Source organism: Balaenoptera physalus (genome assembly GCF_965194825.1).
Source record: "Balaenoptera physalus genome assembly, chromosome: 3".
Classification (NCBI taxonomy): domain Eukaryota; kingdom Metazoa; phylum Chordata; class Mammalia; order Artiodactyla; family Balaenopteridae; genus Balaenoptera; species Balaenoptera physalus.
Window position 1 is genome coordinate 144,929,398 of NC_138890.1, and position 16,031 is coordinate 144,945,428.

The following is a 16,031-nucleotide window of genomic DNA, read 5'->3' on the forward strand; positions in this document are numbered from 1 at the left end:
CTGCCTACCCAGCCACCTGAGCCTTGTAGTTCTATGTCGTTTAATATCTCTCCATTGCCACCAGTGCCCCACCGCCTAACTTAAAAGCGTATACACATTCCCTTCTCTCCAGCCGTATTCAATAGGCTGCATTCAGAATTCAGGCCCTTATCCTCTTTGACTGGACTATTAACAATCTTGCATCTCACACTCCTTAAATCCATCCTTATTCTGCTACTAGAATGGTCTTTCTAAAGCACACATCTAATTATGCAACTTTCTGGCTTCAAACCCTTCAGGGGGTTCCTAACAGCCTAGTGCAGGGGTCAGCAAACTGTGGTCTGTGGGCCGAATACAGCCCATTGTCAGTTTTTACAAATAAAATGTTATTGGAACACAGTCACACTTGTTCATTTATATATTGTCTGTGGTTGATCTCATGCTACAACAGTAGAGTTGTATAGTTTCAGCAAATATCATGTGGTTCCAAGAGCCAAAAATATTTACAATCTGGCCCTTTACAGAAAATTTTGCTAATGCCTAGCCCAGTGGGTAAAGTCTGAACTCTGTGGTATGACATGTGAGACCTCCATCCTTTGGCTGCAACCTCTACCCACAGGCTTAGCTCTTGCCACACACCCCTTAAAACTGACCCTCTAGCAGTGCTTGTCTGCTTGCAGTTTCCCAGCCCTGAACAGTAGAAATTTCTGCGGTGATGGAGATGTTGTGTGCCTGCTCTGTCCAGTGCAATAGCCACTAGCCACGTGTGCCTGTTGAGCGCTTAAAATGTGGCTAGGGAAACCAAAGAACTAAATGTTAAATTGTATTTTGCTGTAATCAACATAAGTTTAAGCAAAGCCACATGTGACTAGCGGCTACTACATTGGACAGTGTTATTCTAGACTGTGTCTCCAACCATATCTTTGTTCACTCTAACAGGAATATTTAAAATACTTAGAATACCCTGTGCATCTGGGAGACACATTTCAACAGTGAACTTAAGGTTCACCTCTTTTAAGGAGGCTTTTCTGACTCCTAAACCCTGGTCTCTTCACAAAGAACTGGGTATTTGTTCTGTGCCCTCACTGAGGCATCATATGACCAGGAAAACTTTTTTTTTGACTCTGATCTATCTCCCCCAACCAGAAGAGCAGTCCCCGAATGCAGATCCTCGCCCAACTTGTCTCTGTCTGCTTAAAAAGCCCCTAATCCAGTGGCCAGTTTGTGCCAGAAGCTTAATTAATATCGGTCAAATAGATAAATTCCACATTCAAACTTCTTTCTCAACATGTCAGTCTCTTTTCTTCACTTATAGTTCTTTGACAGATGAAGAATAGCTGCTTGTGCAAGTGCTAAAATATCCTAGTAACCCCTCTCCCCCTCTCCCCCTCCCCCCTCCTCCCCCACCATGAGATGTTGACTTCTGTCTGGGAAAAATAACTGATAACAATCCCCTCAGCAACCTGATTTTGTTCACACATTTCAAAATTCACTTTCATAATAGCATCGTTCAGACTTAGAGTCAGAAAGGCCACATTCTTCTAAAAGTAGTAATGAGGAATCCATGACCGTTCCGCCAACCTACTTGTTTGACCTCTATGACATGTGTTCATTCGGCCGTTTTTGAGAGCACACTGGTTACTTGTGGCTTATGTGACCCCATAGCTACTATAGTTAATGTGTTTTTTATTTAGTCGTAGCAACTTTTAACATTATCTAAACTAAGGATGACAGGAAACTCTAGAGTTTGAGTTTTCTACCGACATGAGCCCTGTGTGTTGAGTTGTGCACGTGACCCAACGACAACAATCAACGGTCCGGAAGAGCCAAAAAATGTCAATACCAGTTCTGAGGATGTTGGAGAATGTAGCCCAGTCAGCTTTCAAAGTCAGCCAAGAATCTATAACTACACATGTTCTCAGCGTTCAAAGTATCAAAGCAAAGCTTCCACACACTTCCTTTTTGAGGTTCCAACTTAAATACTGACAATTTTAGGAACTCCTTTCTTCCTGTGTAGAATTAAGAATGCTTTAAGGTAAATTACTTCAAAATGCTTTACGCTTTCTCAACGCTGACATGTTTTCAATTGTTGAGGTTTAAAATCAGATAATTTTAATCCATTTCAAGTGGTTTTTACGGCTCTAATATCGTATTTATACTCTAGTATTTTATCCCTGTAGGATCAGGAACGTAGAGAAAAAGGATAAAATGATGACTGATGAGGGTGCAGTTTGTTTATCAGATCGCTTCTGTTTTCATCCTCCTACCAAGTAGTCGGTGTTGCCCATACACACTCCTGGAGATCATCTGTCTCATGGATTGGCACAGCGGTTGTGAACAGCCTCCAGAGCCAGACAGTCTGTGTACAAATCCAAGTTCTACTCTTTGCTTCCTGCTTCCCCTTGGGCAAACTGCTTCACTTTCAGGGGCCCAGTTTCCCTCTCTGTAAAATGGGGGCAATGATAACCTCCACCCTGTGGGTGCCAGCGCATACCAAATGAGCCAATACTGCAGGAGCCTACCACAGAATAGGCACTCGTGGAATGTTTGATATTTTACTTGTCTTACTTAAAATGCTTCAAACCTCAAATGCAAATGCTTTCACAACCTTGGTTTAAAATTAGAAAGCTTTTGATTCCCTTCAAAATGGTTTTGAGGGGTTCAAAATTCTTATTTAAAAAATCAATAGTGTACTTTCTAAACAATGCTCAGAAACAGCTGGGATAAGTATTATCAGTGAACTTGAATAGGAGGCTTTGAGTTTTAGAAAATGGATTATTGCAGAATGTTTCCACCTGACTCCTGACCCACCCAGAGAGTGGCCACAGCGTAGGGACCCCCTTAAATAAGAATACTTTTCCCAGGCTTCCGTGGTGGCGCAGTGGTTGAGAACCTGCCTGCTAATGCAGGGGACACGGGTTCGAGCCCTGGTCTGGGGGGATCCCACATGCCGTGGAGCGGCTGGGCCCGTGAGCCACAACTCCTGAGCCTGCGCGTCTGTAGCCTGTGCTCCGCAACAAGAGAGGCCACGATAGTGAGGGGCCCGCGCACCGCGATGAGGAGCGGCCCTCGCTTGCCGCCAACTAGAGAAAGCGCTCGCACAGAGACGGAGACCCAACACAACCAAAAATAAATAAATAAATTAATTAATTAAAAAAAAAAAAAAAGAATACTTTTTCCCCTATTACACAGGAGCTACCAAAAAGGTTTGCTTTGACTTCTTCTAAGTTGCTAGACCAAATTCCCAAAACCTCAGAAGAGGGAAAACAGGCTCTCTGAAAAAATACAGGAAAGTATGCCCAGAGCTTAGTAAAGGAAATGTTGCCAATGGATCAAACTGTCAAATATATATAAGTACAAACTTTACTAAAAGCACAGTATGATCTTGGCATATACTAGATGCCCAACAAATGTTTGGCAAATGAAGTTTGCTAAAATTAGCCATGAAGATGTTTATTTCCCCCATGTAATATATTAAAAGATGGTGAAATGTCACAGTTGACACATAAAGAAAAATGCCTATAAGTATACTTCTAGGGTAAGAAATGTCCAATATAAATGACACTTTATAAAAGTGATATTTCTATTTTTTTATTTGGGGAGATTTTTCTTTTTAAATCATAGTTCTTACCATTTGGGTTACTAACCTGGAGACATGAACTCAGTTTATCGAGCTGAGCTAAAACTATAAATATTTATCCTTTTTACAACTAAAAATCTTGGAATAAGGACTTAAGGCAAATAGAATATTGGACTCCCTTTGTAAATACAAACTAAAGATTTTATCATGTGTCAAAATTATGTGGGGATCAATTTTTCTTGCATATGCTATGTAATGATGGAAAATAGTATCAGTTGTGCAGGGCCAAATAAAAATATGCAAAATAGGAAATCTTCTAAATATTTCAAAAACTAATATCTGGGAACTATAATCCATTAGACAGGAAAGTGACCATTTTTGAAAGGCATCTTTTTGGGGAGTATTTAAACTTTAAGACTTCTGTTGAGTGTGTAGCATTGTTGTGTATTCACACGATTCTTTGTCGGTACTATTGTCATCATTATTCCCATTTTCAGATGAGGAAATTGAGACACAGAGAAGTAACTTGGCCAAGCTCCCACAGCTAATGCTGAAACCCAGGCCGTCTTGCTCCAAGGTCCAGGCCCTAAAGCTCTGTGTTATTCTGCCTTGAATGGGATGATGCTGTCTCCATCTTGCTCCTTGTCACATGACTGTCATATGACCATCTTTTCCCTTCAGTTCATATGGATCTATAGCACCTTTTTTTTTTTAAGATTTTTTTTTTTGATGTGGACCATTTTTAAAGTCTTTATTGAATTTGTTACAATATTGCTTCTGTTTCATGTTTTGGTTTTTGGGCCTCAAGGCATGTGGGATCTTAGCTCCCAGGCCAAGGATCGAATCCGCACCCCCTGCGTTGGAAGGCGAAGTCTTAACCACTGGACCACCAGGAAAGTCCCTATAGCTGGATAATATTCCCATATCTCAATTTACTACATGTTGTCTAAACTTTTCCCTATCTGTGGACTTTCAATTTTTATTTTTTCACTACTAAAGTCACTTTCAACTCTCAGAACAATTGCTTGTGTGACATAAGAGAGGAACCGTGTGAAAAGAGTGTGTGGACAGTATAACTTGGAACTCTCCTGGGAGGAAATGATATCTTGTGTGATAGGAGTTCAGAAGGGTTAGGCTATTGATGTGGAAAAATTACCTAATCATTTGTAGTTATCATTATGATAAAAATGAAATTGGCAGGCAATAGACCCAAGCTGATTTGTAATCATACAATTATGTTTATTATGTAATATATGCCCATGCATTTATTGGTTATCATACAAGGGAAAAGATAATTCTTACACTTGGGCTTTAAAAATTACAATTTCAGGGAATTCCCTGGAGGTCCAATGGTCAGGACTCTGTGCTTTCACTGCCAATGGCCCGGGTTCAATCCCTGGTTGGGGAACTAAGATCCCACAAGTCATGCAGCACAGCCAAAAGAAAAGAAAAGAAAAGAAAAAGAAAAAGAAATAAATAAAAATGACAGTTTCATGATTTAGGAGACACAGTGATGAACTTGTAGAACACTTCTGAGGTTAGGGTCTTTCTTAGCCCCAGGAGTCCCTTTCCCTTTGCCTCTAAGCTTCATCCTCTAATTTAGGGTTTTCTCATTTTTATCCTCTGGGCCACCTGTTCACCCCAAACAGAGGTACACTGCTTTACTTTTTCTCTCTATATTAGGCATGGACAAAACAAAACAGAGAGGAAAAAAATCTTTTTCTTTATCCTTTGGCACACAGAGTTGCTGTGAAATTTCTTCTTTTTTTTTTTTTCCAGGTCTGTATTATTTATTTTTGCTCACTAGTCTTTTTTTATTATTAATTTTTATTGGAGTACAGTTGCTTTACAATGTTGTATTAGTTTCTACTGTACAGCAAAGTGAATCAGCTATATGTATATGTATATCCCCTCTTTTTTTGGATTTCCTTCCCATTTAGGTCAGCACAGAGCATTGAGTAGAGTTCGCTGAGCTATACAGTAGGTTTTCATTAGTTATCTATTTTATACATAGTATCAATAGTGTATATATGTAAATCCCAATCTCCCAATTCATCCCACCCTCTCACTTTCCCCCTTGGTATCCATATGTTTGTTCTCTACGTCTGCGTCTCTATTTCTAAAGAAGAAATTAGAATTCTTCTAGTAGAATTAAACGAAATGGCCACCTCCAAGTCTTACATGCAGTCTTCTTTGAAGAAGGATCCTCTAGTAGCTACTAACTCTGCTTGCCAAGCTGTACAAAAGCCTGTCCTTCTTCATCCTGCTAGGACATCCCAATACAGGAAGTCTCTTCTCTCAGCTGTCCCTAAATGTGACTCCCTGCTCTGCCGTCTCTTGTCTTAAGGGGCTGTTGGGTCATGTGAGACAGTGAATTCTCAGCTAGAACTCATTCAAAAATTCACAGGACTAACCATCTAACTAACCGTCATCTTATTCTTGCTTCTTTCTCAGAGAAACCTGATAAATTATGTTCTCCATCTCCTCTACCTCACTCTCCCAAAGACACACATACATCCACACAAATATTGACAAATAATTACTAACAACTTGTTCAGTGCAGAGATTTATAGTTATTATGACATATGTCTCATTTTGAGTTGGGAAAATATCCCTGTACAAAATGAAAGCACCCCCTCCCCCAATTCATGCACACACATACACTTTTTAAAAATGAATTTTTAAGAAATTAACTCTGGATTCCAGCATTTGACAGCTTTAAGAAAATTGTTGAAATAGACTGAAAAGAAAAACTCTGGGGCAACCTAGGAGACTTGGGATTATTTGAACCAGATGGGGGAAAGAAAAACCAACTGTGAAGTGATTTAACAGTTTCTGGATTATGAAACAACATGTAAGAGTTCTGAAGGATCTCAGCAGCATACCCTCAGGATGACTGAAAAAGTGAGGGGTGGAGGGGTGGAAGGGTGGATTACAGCCAAGAGGGAACATAATGCAAAATTCTTGGCCTGATAAAACTTCCTTTTGGGCTTTAATGTAAATTTACAGGAGAATTGTACTTTAAATAACAAATTCTCTGAACATGGCCCTCCAGTAATTAAATGTAGCAGGAACAAATCAGATGAGCCAAAATGATAAGGCTCTTTTCCAAAGCACCTGCTTTTCAAATAAGGTAGGTTTCTCACTGGGAAGTTTTCCTCGTCGTATGCCCCACTGTGAATGGCGCCCCCTAGGGTTGTGCAGAACACAATCCACTCACCATACCTGTTCCTTTCCCTGCACAGAGCCACCCCTAGAAATGAGAGAAAAAAGGAAATAAGGTGGAACCCCTCCCCAACTCCCAAGCTGGACCTCATTTCCCTTCCTTTTTACCACCTCTCTATCACTCCAGGTTTTGAGGAACAAGAGTAAAGGGGAAGTGGAAGAGAAGGAAGTGGAAATAAATGGGAAATTGGCGGGAATACACTGAGCTGAGAACAGGTAGCTCCAAAGCCCAGGAGTGGAACTGAAGCTCATGTCCACTTCTACTTTGCCCATGTCCCCGAATCAAGTTTGGGACACCCTGGGGTGGTGACACTTCCTTGAGAGTAGCTCCACTTATGCCCAAGCCTCCATAAACAAGCTGGGTTGACCAACAAGACACATTGGCATGTGCAGAAATCTTCAGCGTTATCTAACACACAACAAGCCAGTTTTTACGTGTTAGAGGGCAAGTGGTTTGAAAGCCTACCTGTTGGAGGCAAGAAGTAAACAAAACTTAAAACTCCATTCTGATAACCTTTCACCTTTCCTATGGGCTTAGTAAAACTTTCTCAACTGTGTTACTTCATTTTTGTTTGTTTAATTATCCTGGGGAAGCCACTAGACACACTTTCTGCTGATTTGATGGGGCCTGTTGAAGAAATTATGCACAGATACTTAGAGGGCTTGAGAGCTCCTTTTTCTCTCCCTGCACCCTGGTAAGAGTTCCGTGTCTGACTGGAGAGACTGCATTGTCTCATCCTGCTTTCTCCTCACACAATAGCTGCTCCTTATTGCCCCTTCCTCAGGAGGCAGGTAGACAGTCCCACAATAGTGATGCAAACAAATGGATCTTGGCTTAATTAAAAATTGTGATCTTTGTCAAGTTAAGAGTGACTTATTTAAGAGAGACCCAAAGAAAGAAATTAAAAGTTTACCTAGCAAAGGGTAAAGCATTCTCTTTTTCTTCTCAGGCTTCCTTAAAACCTACACCCACAGTAATTTTATATACATATATAGTGTGTGTATGAGTGTGTGTGTTTATATATACACACAGAATATATATATGGAAAAACCCGAACGAACCTTTTGGCCAACCCAGTATATATTACAGTTCAGTGGCATCAAGTGCATTTGCATCATTGGGTACGTTCTTTATTTTTATCTTCTTAGATTAGAGTCAACGAATCATTCTGAATCTTGATTGTATCAGCCAATGTTTTAGCTAGTTCTCCCATATTTGTATGATTTGTAAATATCAGAATGCTTCCATCTCTTTATCTATAATGAAGATTAAAATAATTAATAGAACAGACCTTAAGACAAAGGAGATAGAGCAGGCTGATAGCAAACCGTTAATTCACACCCTATGAGTAGTGCTTTAACCAAATGTAGTTGACTGTATTCCATTATCAGTTAAGTGGCATCAAGTACAATTGCAAATAATCTCTATCTCTAAGATATGTCTCATCTTTGTTCTAATCCTGTTTTCCCAACGACCTATTCACACAACTATTTCACATGTGGAGCCCCTGAAATACCCAAAACAAAATTCTCTAAACTAGTTTCCCTCCCTACATATGCCATTTCCATCCACACCTCCCCATCTTGTCTTGAAGAATGAAAGTGTTGTGGTCATTATAATTCTTTCTTCCCTTCTTTCCTTATATCCAGACTGGCATTAAGCACTTTAGTTCAGAATTTTTCATGTCCTGCACAGGAAATGACAATATGGGATTGGCTGGGTAAACCAAAAAAAGCTACTTGTGTCTGGAATTTATTGCCTGATGGTGGGTAAGGGGTCCCCCACAGCCCCCAAGGCCTTTGCGGATCAGTATCTCAACTGACCTGTAACACCTGGGCACACAGCTGGGAAGTTCAAATTTAGTCCATTCTTTCTTAAAATACCTCATATTTGCCCTTTTATTTCCATTTCTGCAGATACCATCTTACTCAAGGTCATTATCTCATACTCGGATTATTGTAACATCCACCTAACTGCTTTCCTTGCCTTTTCCCAAGTTTAACTTTTGTGGTGCCACTGACGAATCTACTTACCCACTGCTTTTGGCATGAGTCTACAATTGTCTCCCATTACCAATGACAGTAAAACCTAAATTCTTTTATCAAGATTTCAAGGAAAAGAAATTATTTAGGCCCATCTTACCTGTTAAACTTATCTCCTACTTCTTCCAACAGTTTAATCTTTTAAGTTTAAGTTTAAACAGTTTAAGTTTAATCTTACCTGTTAAACTTATCTCCTCTTACCTGTTAAACTTATCTCCTACTTCTTCCAACAATCTCTATTCAAGTTAAATTCACTTATTCACTGCCTATCACCAACAGAATCACATTTCTTATATTTGTTCTGCTTCCAGAAGATCCTGGTGGTAGTCGTTAGTAGCCATAACTACTTGGGTAGTCTTGTCTTGAGCACCTACTAGGTGTTAGGCCCTGTGCCAACCTTCACAGCAATCTTTACTGTTAGCTAATGTTATTCTGATTTTATAGATAAGAGAGTTGAAACCCAGGTTAAGTAACTTGGCCAAAAAGAAAAATTGATTTAAGTAGTGAAGAGCTAAGACTTCAAATCTCAGCGTAACTTCAAACAATACACTCTTTCTACTGCCTTTGTCCAATGTAAGCTTAGCTTACTCTGAACTCAAAACATTTCTTTCCAAACTTCTCATTTGGCAATTAAAAATTTGCTACCATATGATAATCCTTTGATCATTCTTTCTTATTCTCTGATTCTTGCATTGTTATGTAGTCATCTGCATTTTTGTCTTCATCTGTCCAACTGTGCTGAGAACCTATGACTGCAAAACCTGGATCCTCTATAAGTCTTAGGTGTTGCTACGTCTCTATGGATATGACATCTCTATTTCTGAATTTTTGCCAAAGCATTATATTTCCTTTGGCCCACGTGTGCTACATCACACTATCCCCAAGAAATTGAATTTACATTAATGGCCTTTATTTTTTGCATTTGCCTTTACTCTTTTGCCATTATTTAATAGCTTAATTTTTCAGTTCATAGATTATTATAATATCAAAAAGTCCCAATGCCTTCTTTAGCTTATGATAGTCCAGGCTGTCTGGAAGATTTTCCAAGAAAATTGGTCACTGTAAATGAGAGATCTAGTCCCATAAATCTTCTAGTGATTATTTCCAAATCTGTTCTTTCTTTTTTTTTAACAATTTTAAATGTTTATTCACCTGATAACAGACTTTGAAATACACAAAACAGGAAGCTGGAGGGAAATTTTGAAATCATTTATCTAATCCAACTGCTTTCTTTCTTCTTCTTTTCTTCCTTCCTATTTCCCTCCCTCCCTCTCTCGCTTCCTTTCTTCTCTCCTTCCCTCCTCCTTTTTATTTCATCCTCCTCTTTCTTCTTCTCCTTCTCCTCCTCCTTCTTTCACTAATGAAGAAACTGAGGCCAGAGGTGAAGTACACATCCAGTCAGAAGCAGAGGGGGGTCTACGACCCAGGCCCAGCCCTCTAACTTCTTATCTAGGACCCTTCCCTCCTCACTGCACTTTACTGAGCTTGAACAAACATTGTATTGATACATTAACAACTCTTAAAGTGAAGGTTCCAAATCTGTTCTTAATTTCAGAGCAAAGTAAATAGTGAGTTAATCTTCTCATTAACCCAGATTTGGACCTTAATAACAATATGACTAATATAATTTAACGTAAAAGTATCTTTTAAAACCCCGTTACCTCTGCCCAAATTGATCTCTTCATTGCGCTCAAGCAACCAACATGTCAGGGTGGGAGTCTTATTACAAAAATCAGGGTGATGAGGAAGAAGAAGAGCAAGAGGAGGGCCTTGAAGCAGGTAGAGATTATAAATATTCAGGAAGAGATAGATAGTTTGATTTTTTTGATTGATGCTTCCGAGGCCATGTTTGAAACTCAGGATGAAGATGAGTTGACTCCTTTTGACATGAGCATCCAGTGTATCCGGAGTGTATACACCAATAAGATCATAAGCAGTGATCGAGATCTCTTGGCAGTGGTGTTCTATGGTACCAACAAGGACAAAAATTCAGTGAATTTCAAAAATATTTACATCTTGCAGGAATTGGATAATCCAGGTGCTAAACGAGTGCTAGAGCTTGACCACTTTAAGGGGCAGGAGGAGAAGAAACATTTCCAAGACCTAGTTGGCCATGGATCTGACTACTCCCTAAGTGAAGTACTGTGGGTCTGTGCCAACCTCTTCAGCGATGTCCAGTTCAAGATGAGCCATAAGAGGGTCATGCTTTTCACCAATGAAGATGACCCCCATGGCAACGACAGTGCCAAAGCCAGCCGGGCCAGGAGCAAAGCTGGGGATCTCCATGACACAGGCATCTTCCTTGACTTGTTGCACCTAAAGAAACGTGGGGGCTTTGACATATCCTTGTTCTACAGAGATATTATCAGCATAGCAAAGGATGAGGACATAGGGGTTCACTTTGAGGAGTCGAGAAAGATCAAAGACCTGTTGAGGAAGGTTCGCGCCAAGCAGACCAGGAAGTGCGTGCACTACAGGTTGAAGCTTAAGCTCAACGAAGATGTAGTGCTTACTGTTGGCAATGATAATATGGTCCAGAAGGCTCTCAAACCTTCTCCAGTGAGGCTTTATCTGGAAACAAATGAACCAGTGAAAACCAAGACCCGGACATTTAATGTAAATACAGGCAGTTTGCTTTTGCCTAGCGACACCAAGAGGTCCCAGACCTATGGGAGTCGTCAGATTGTATTAGAGAAAAAGGAAACAGAAGAGCTTAAACGGTTTGATGAACCAGGTTTGCTTCTCATCGGTTTCAAGACCTTGATAATGCTGAAGAAGCACCATTACTTGAGGCCCTCCCTGTTCGTGTACCCCGAGGAGTCCCTGATAAGTGGGAGCTCAACCCTATTCAGTGTTCTACTCACCAAGTGTCTGGAGAAGGAGGTCATGACAGTGTGCAGATACACACCCTGCCAGAATATCCCCCCTTGTTTTGTGGCCTTGATGCCACAGGAAGAGGAGCTGGATGACCAGAAAATTCAGGTGACTCCCCCAGGCTTCCAGCTCATCTTCTTGCCTTATGCTGATGACAAACGGAAGATGCCCTTTACTGAAAAAGTCATGGCAAACCCAGAGCAGGTAGACAAGATGAAGGCTATTGTTCAGAAGCTCCGCTTCAAGTACAGAAGTGACAGCTTTGAGAACCCAGTGCTGCAGCAGCACTTTAGGAACATGGAGGCCTTGGCTTTGGATTTGATGGAGCCTGTACAAGCCATGGATCTGACACTGCCCAAGGTTGAAGTAATGGACAAAAGACTGGGTTTCCTGGTGGATGAGCTTAAGGAACTTGTCTACCCACCAGATTACAATCCTGAGGAAAAAGTTCCCAAGCGAAAACAAGATGATGAAAGTTCTGGAAGCAGAAGGCCCAAGGTGGAGTTATCTGAAGAGGAGCTGAAGGCCCACGTCAGCAAGGGCACACTGGGTAAGCTCACTGTGCCCACACTGAAGGAAGCCTGCAGGGTGTACAGACTGAAGAGCGGGATGAAGCAGCAGGAGCTGCTGGAATGCTCTCACCAAGCACTTCCAGAAGGCCTGACCAGAGACCATACAGCCAGTTACCCTTCCACATTGTAGCCAAGCTGCCTGGTTTTGTTTTTATCAAGTTAAAACATGTTTCTCCTGAGCCAGGAAGAGTTGGCCTGACAGAAGCCAAGGACTTTGTTTATGAGACTTTCTGTTGCCATGGAGACAGCATTGCCATCTCACTGTGCTGTGCCTTACTCTACTGTCTGAATAAAGAGCCCTAACTTTGTACTATTAAAAAACAAAAACAAAAAAACCCATTACCTGCCTAGAATTCATGTTGCTAAGAGGTTTAGAAAACAAAGGTAGAGTGTGTGGCCCTGGTACTCTAGAATGAGGCTGTCCAATACTGTAGCCACTAGCCACATGTGGCTATTTAAATTTTTTAAAAATATTTATTTATTTATTTAATTTTTGGCTGTGTTGGGTCTTAGTTGCGGCACGCAGGATCTTCCGTTGCAGCGTGTGGGCTTAGTAGTTGCTGCGCGCGGGCTTAGTTGCCCTGCAGCATGTGGGATCTTAGTTCCTCAACCAGAGATTGAATTGCGTCCTCTGCATTGGAAGGCAGATTCTTAAATTTGCCTAAATTTAAGGGACCACCAGGGAAGTCCCTAAATTTTAATTAATTAAAAGTAAATAGATCAAGTGGGGTTTATCCCAGAAATGCAAGGATTCTTCAATATAGGCAAATCAATCAATGTGATACACCATATTAACAAATTGAAGGAGGAAATCCATATGATCATCTCAATAGATGCAGAAAGAGCTTTTGACAAAATTCAACAGCCATTTATGATAAAATCCTTCCAGAAAGTAGGCATAGAGGGAACTTACCTCAACATAATAAAGGCCATACATGACAAACCCACAGCCAACATCGTTCTCAATGGTGAACAACTGAAACCATTTCCACTAAGATCAGGAACAACACAAGGTTGCCCACTCTCACCACTATTATTCAACATAGCTTTGGAAGTTTTAGCCACAGCAATCAGAGAAGAAAAAGAAATAAAAAGAATCCAAATCAGAAAAGAAGAAGTAAAGCTGTCACTGTTTGCAGATGACATGATACTACACATAGAGAATCCTAAAGATGCTACCAGAAAACTACTAGAGCTAATCAATGAATTTGGTAAAGTAGCAAGATACAAAATTAATGCACAGAAATCTCCTGCATTCCTATACACTAATGATGAAAAATCTGAAAGTGAAATTAAGGAAACACTCCCATTTACCATTGCAACAAAAAGAATAAAATACCTAGGAATAAACCTACCTAAGGAGACAAAAGACCTGTATGCAGAAAGCTATAAGACACTGATGAAAGAAATTAAAGATGATACAAACAGATGGAGAGATATACCATGTTCTTGGACTGGAAGAATCAACATTGTGAAAATGACTATACTACCCAAAGCAATCTACAGATTCAATGCAATCCCTATCAAACTATCAATGGCATTTTTCAGAAAACTAGAACAAAAAATTTCACACTTTGTGTGGAAACACAAAAGACCCTGAATATCCAAAGCAATCTTGAGAAAGAAAAAAAGAACTGGAGGAATCAGGCTCCTGGACTTCAGGCTATACTACAAAGCTACAGTAATCAAGACAGTATGGTACTGGCACAAAAACAGAAATATAGATAAATGGAACAGGATAGAAAGCTCAGAGATAAACCCACGCACATATGGTCATCTTATTTTTGATAAAGGAGGCAAGAATATACAATGGAGAAAAGACAGCCTCTTCAATAAGTGGTGCTGGGAAAACTGGATAGGTACATGTAAAAGAATGAAATTAGAACACTCCCTAACACCATACACAAAAATAAACTCAAAATGGATTAAAGACCTAAATGTAAGGCCAGACACTATAAAACTCTTAGAGGAAAACATAGGCAGAACACTCTATGACATAAATCACAGCAAGATCCTTTTTGACCCACCTCCTAGAGAAATGGAAATAAAAACAAAAATAAACAAATGGGACCTAATGAAACCTTAAAAATGGGACCTTAAAAGCTTTTACACAGCAAAGGAAACCATAAACAAGACGAAAGACAACCCTCAGAATGGGAGAAATTATTTGCAAATGAAGCAACTGACAAAGGACTACTCTCCAAAAATTTACAAGCAGCTCATGCAGCTCAATATCAAAAAATCAAACAACCCAATCCAAAAATGGGCAGAAGACCTAAATACACATTTCTCCAAAGAAGGTACACAGATTGCCAACAAACACATGAAAGAATGCTCAATATCACTAATCATTAGAGAAATGCAAATCAAAACTACAACGAGGTATCACCTCACACCAGTCAGAATGGCCATCATCAAAAAGTCTACAAACAGTAAATGCTGGAGAGGGTGTGGAGAAAAGGGAACCCTCTTGCACTGTTGGTGGGAATGTAAATTGATACAGCTACTATGGAGAACAGTATGGAGGTTCCTTAAAAAACTAAAAATAGAACTACCATACAACCCAGCAATCCCACTACTGGGCATATACCCTGAAAAAACCATAATTCAAAAAGAGTCATGTACCACAATGTTCATTGCAGCTCTATTTACAATAGCTAAGACATGGAAGCAACCTAAGTGTCCATCGACAGATGAATGAATAAAGAAGATGTGGCACATATATACAATGAAATATTACTCAACCATAAAAAGAAATGAAATTGAGTTATTTGTAGTGAGGTGGATGGGCCTAGAGTCTGTCATACAGAGTGAAGTAAGTCAGAAAGAGAAAAACAAATATTGTATGGTAACATATATATATGGAATCTAAAGAAAAAAATTAAATGATTATGAAGAATCTAGGGTCAGGACAGGAATAAAGACGCAGATGTAGAGAATGGTCTTGAGGACACGGGGAGGGGGAAGGTTAAGCTGGGATGAAGTGAGAGAGTGTCATGGACTTATATACACTACCAAATGTAAAATAGATAGCTAGTGGGAAGCAGTCATATAACACAGGGAGATCAGCCCGGTGCTTTGTGGCCACCTAGAGGGGTGGGATAGGGAGGGTGGGAGGGAGACGCAAGAGGGAGGGGATATGGGGATATATGTATACATGTAGCTGATTCAATTTGCTATAAAGCAGAAACTAACACACCATTGTAAAGCAATTATACTCCAATAAAGATGTTTTAAAAAATTAAATTAAATTAAATTAAATTTTTAAAAAAGTAAATAAAATTTAAAATTCAATTCCTCAGTTGCATTAGCCACATTTCAAGTGCTCAGTAGTGGAAAATGGTTAATGGCTACACATAGGACAGCACAGATATAGAACATTTCTACATTACAAAAAATCCTATTGGACAGCACTCCTCTAAGTTTTGTTGAAAAATATGTATGTTTGATGTAATTCATAGCAGCTGATGATATATTAGCTACAAGTTCTGGTAAATGAGTAGCTAAGTTAGGGTTTTGTTCACATTTTATTCACTCAGTGTAACACCTGGTGCTTAATAAGTGCTCAGAAATGTTTAACAAGTTGCGTAGGATAAAGATGGCAGCTCCTATACAGATACTAGATACTCAGTTGTCTGACATCAGAATTTTTTTTTAAAAAAGGAAATATTTAAGCAGCATATAGAGAAGCAAGCTATTCTATACACAAGTAATCTACATTTCATGAATTCTGCCAAATTCTATATGTAAATTTGTGG

At 39.7% G+C, this 16,031-nt stretch overlaps 1 protein-coding gene and 1 pseudogene across 6 annotated transcripts in view; both read left to right on the plus strand.

Annotated features, from left to right (window-relative positions):
- The window catches only part of FYB1 (FYN binding protein 1), a 180,392-nt gene that overhangs the window by 33,542 nt on the left and 130,819 nt on the right, over positions 1-16,031 (plus strand). The gene's annotated exons all lie outside the window — the stretch shown is intronic.
- On the plus strand, positions 9,029-14,335 carry LOC309656809 (X-ray repair cross-complementing protein 6 pseudogene; annotated as a pseudogene). The gene has a single exon. The product of its transcript is annotated as an X-ray repair cross-complementing protein 6 pseudogene (transcript).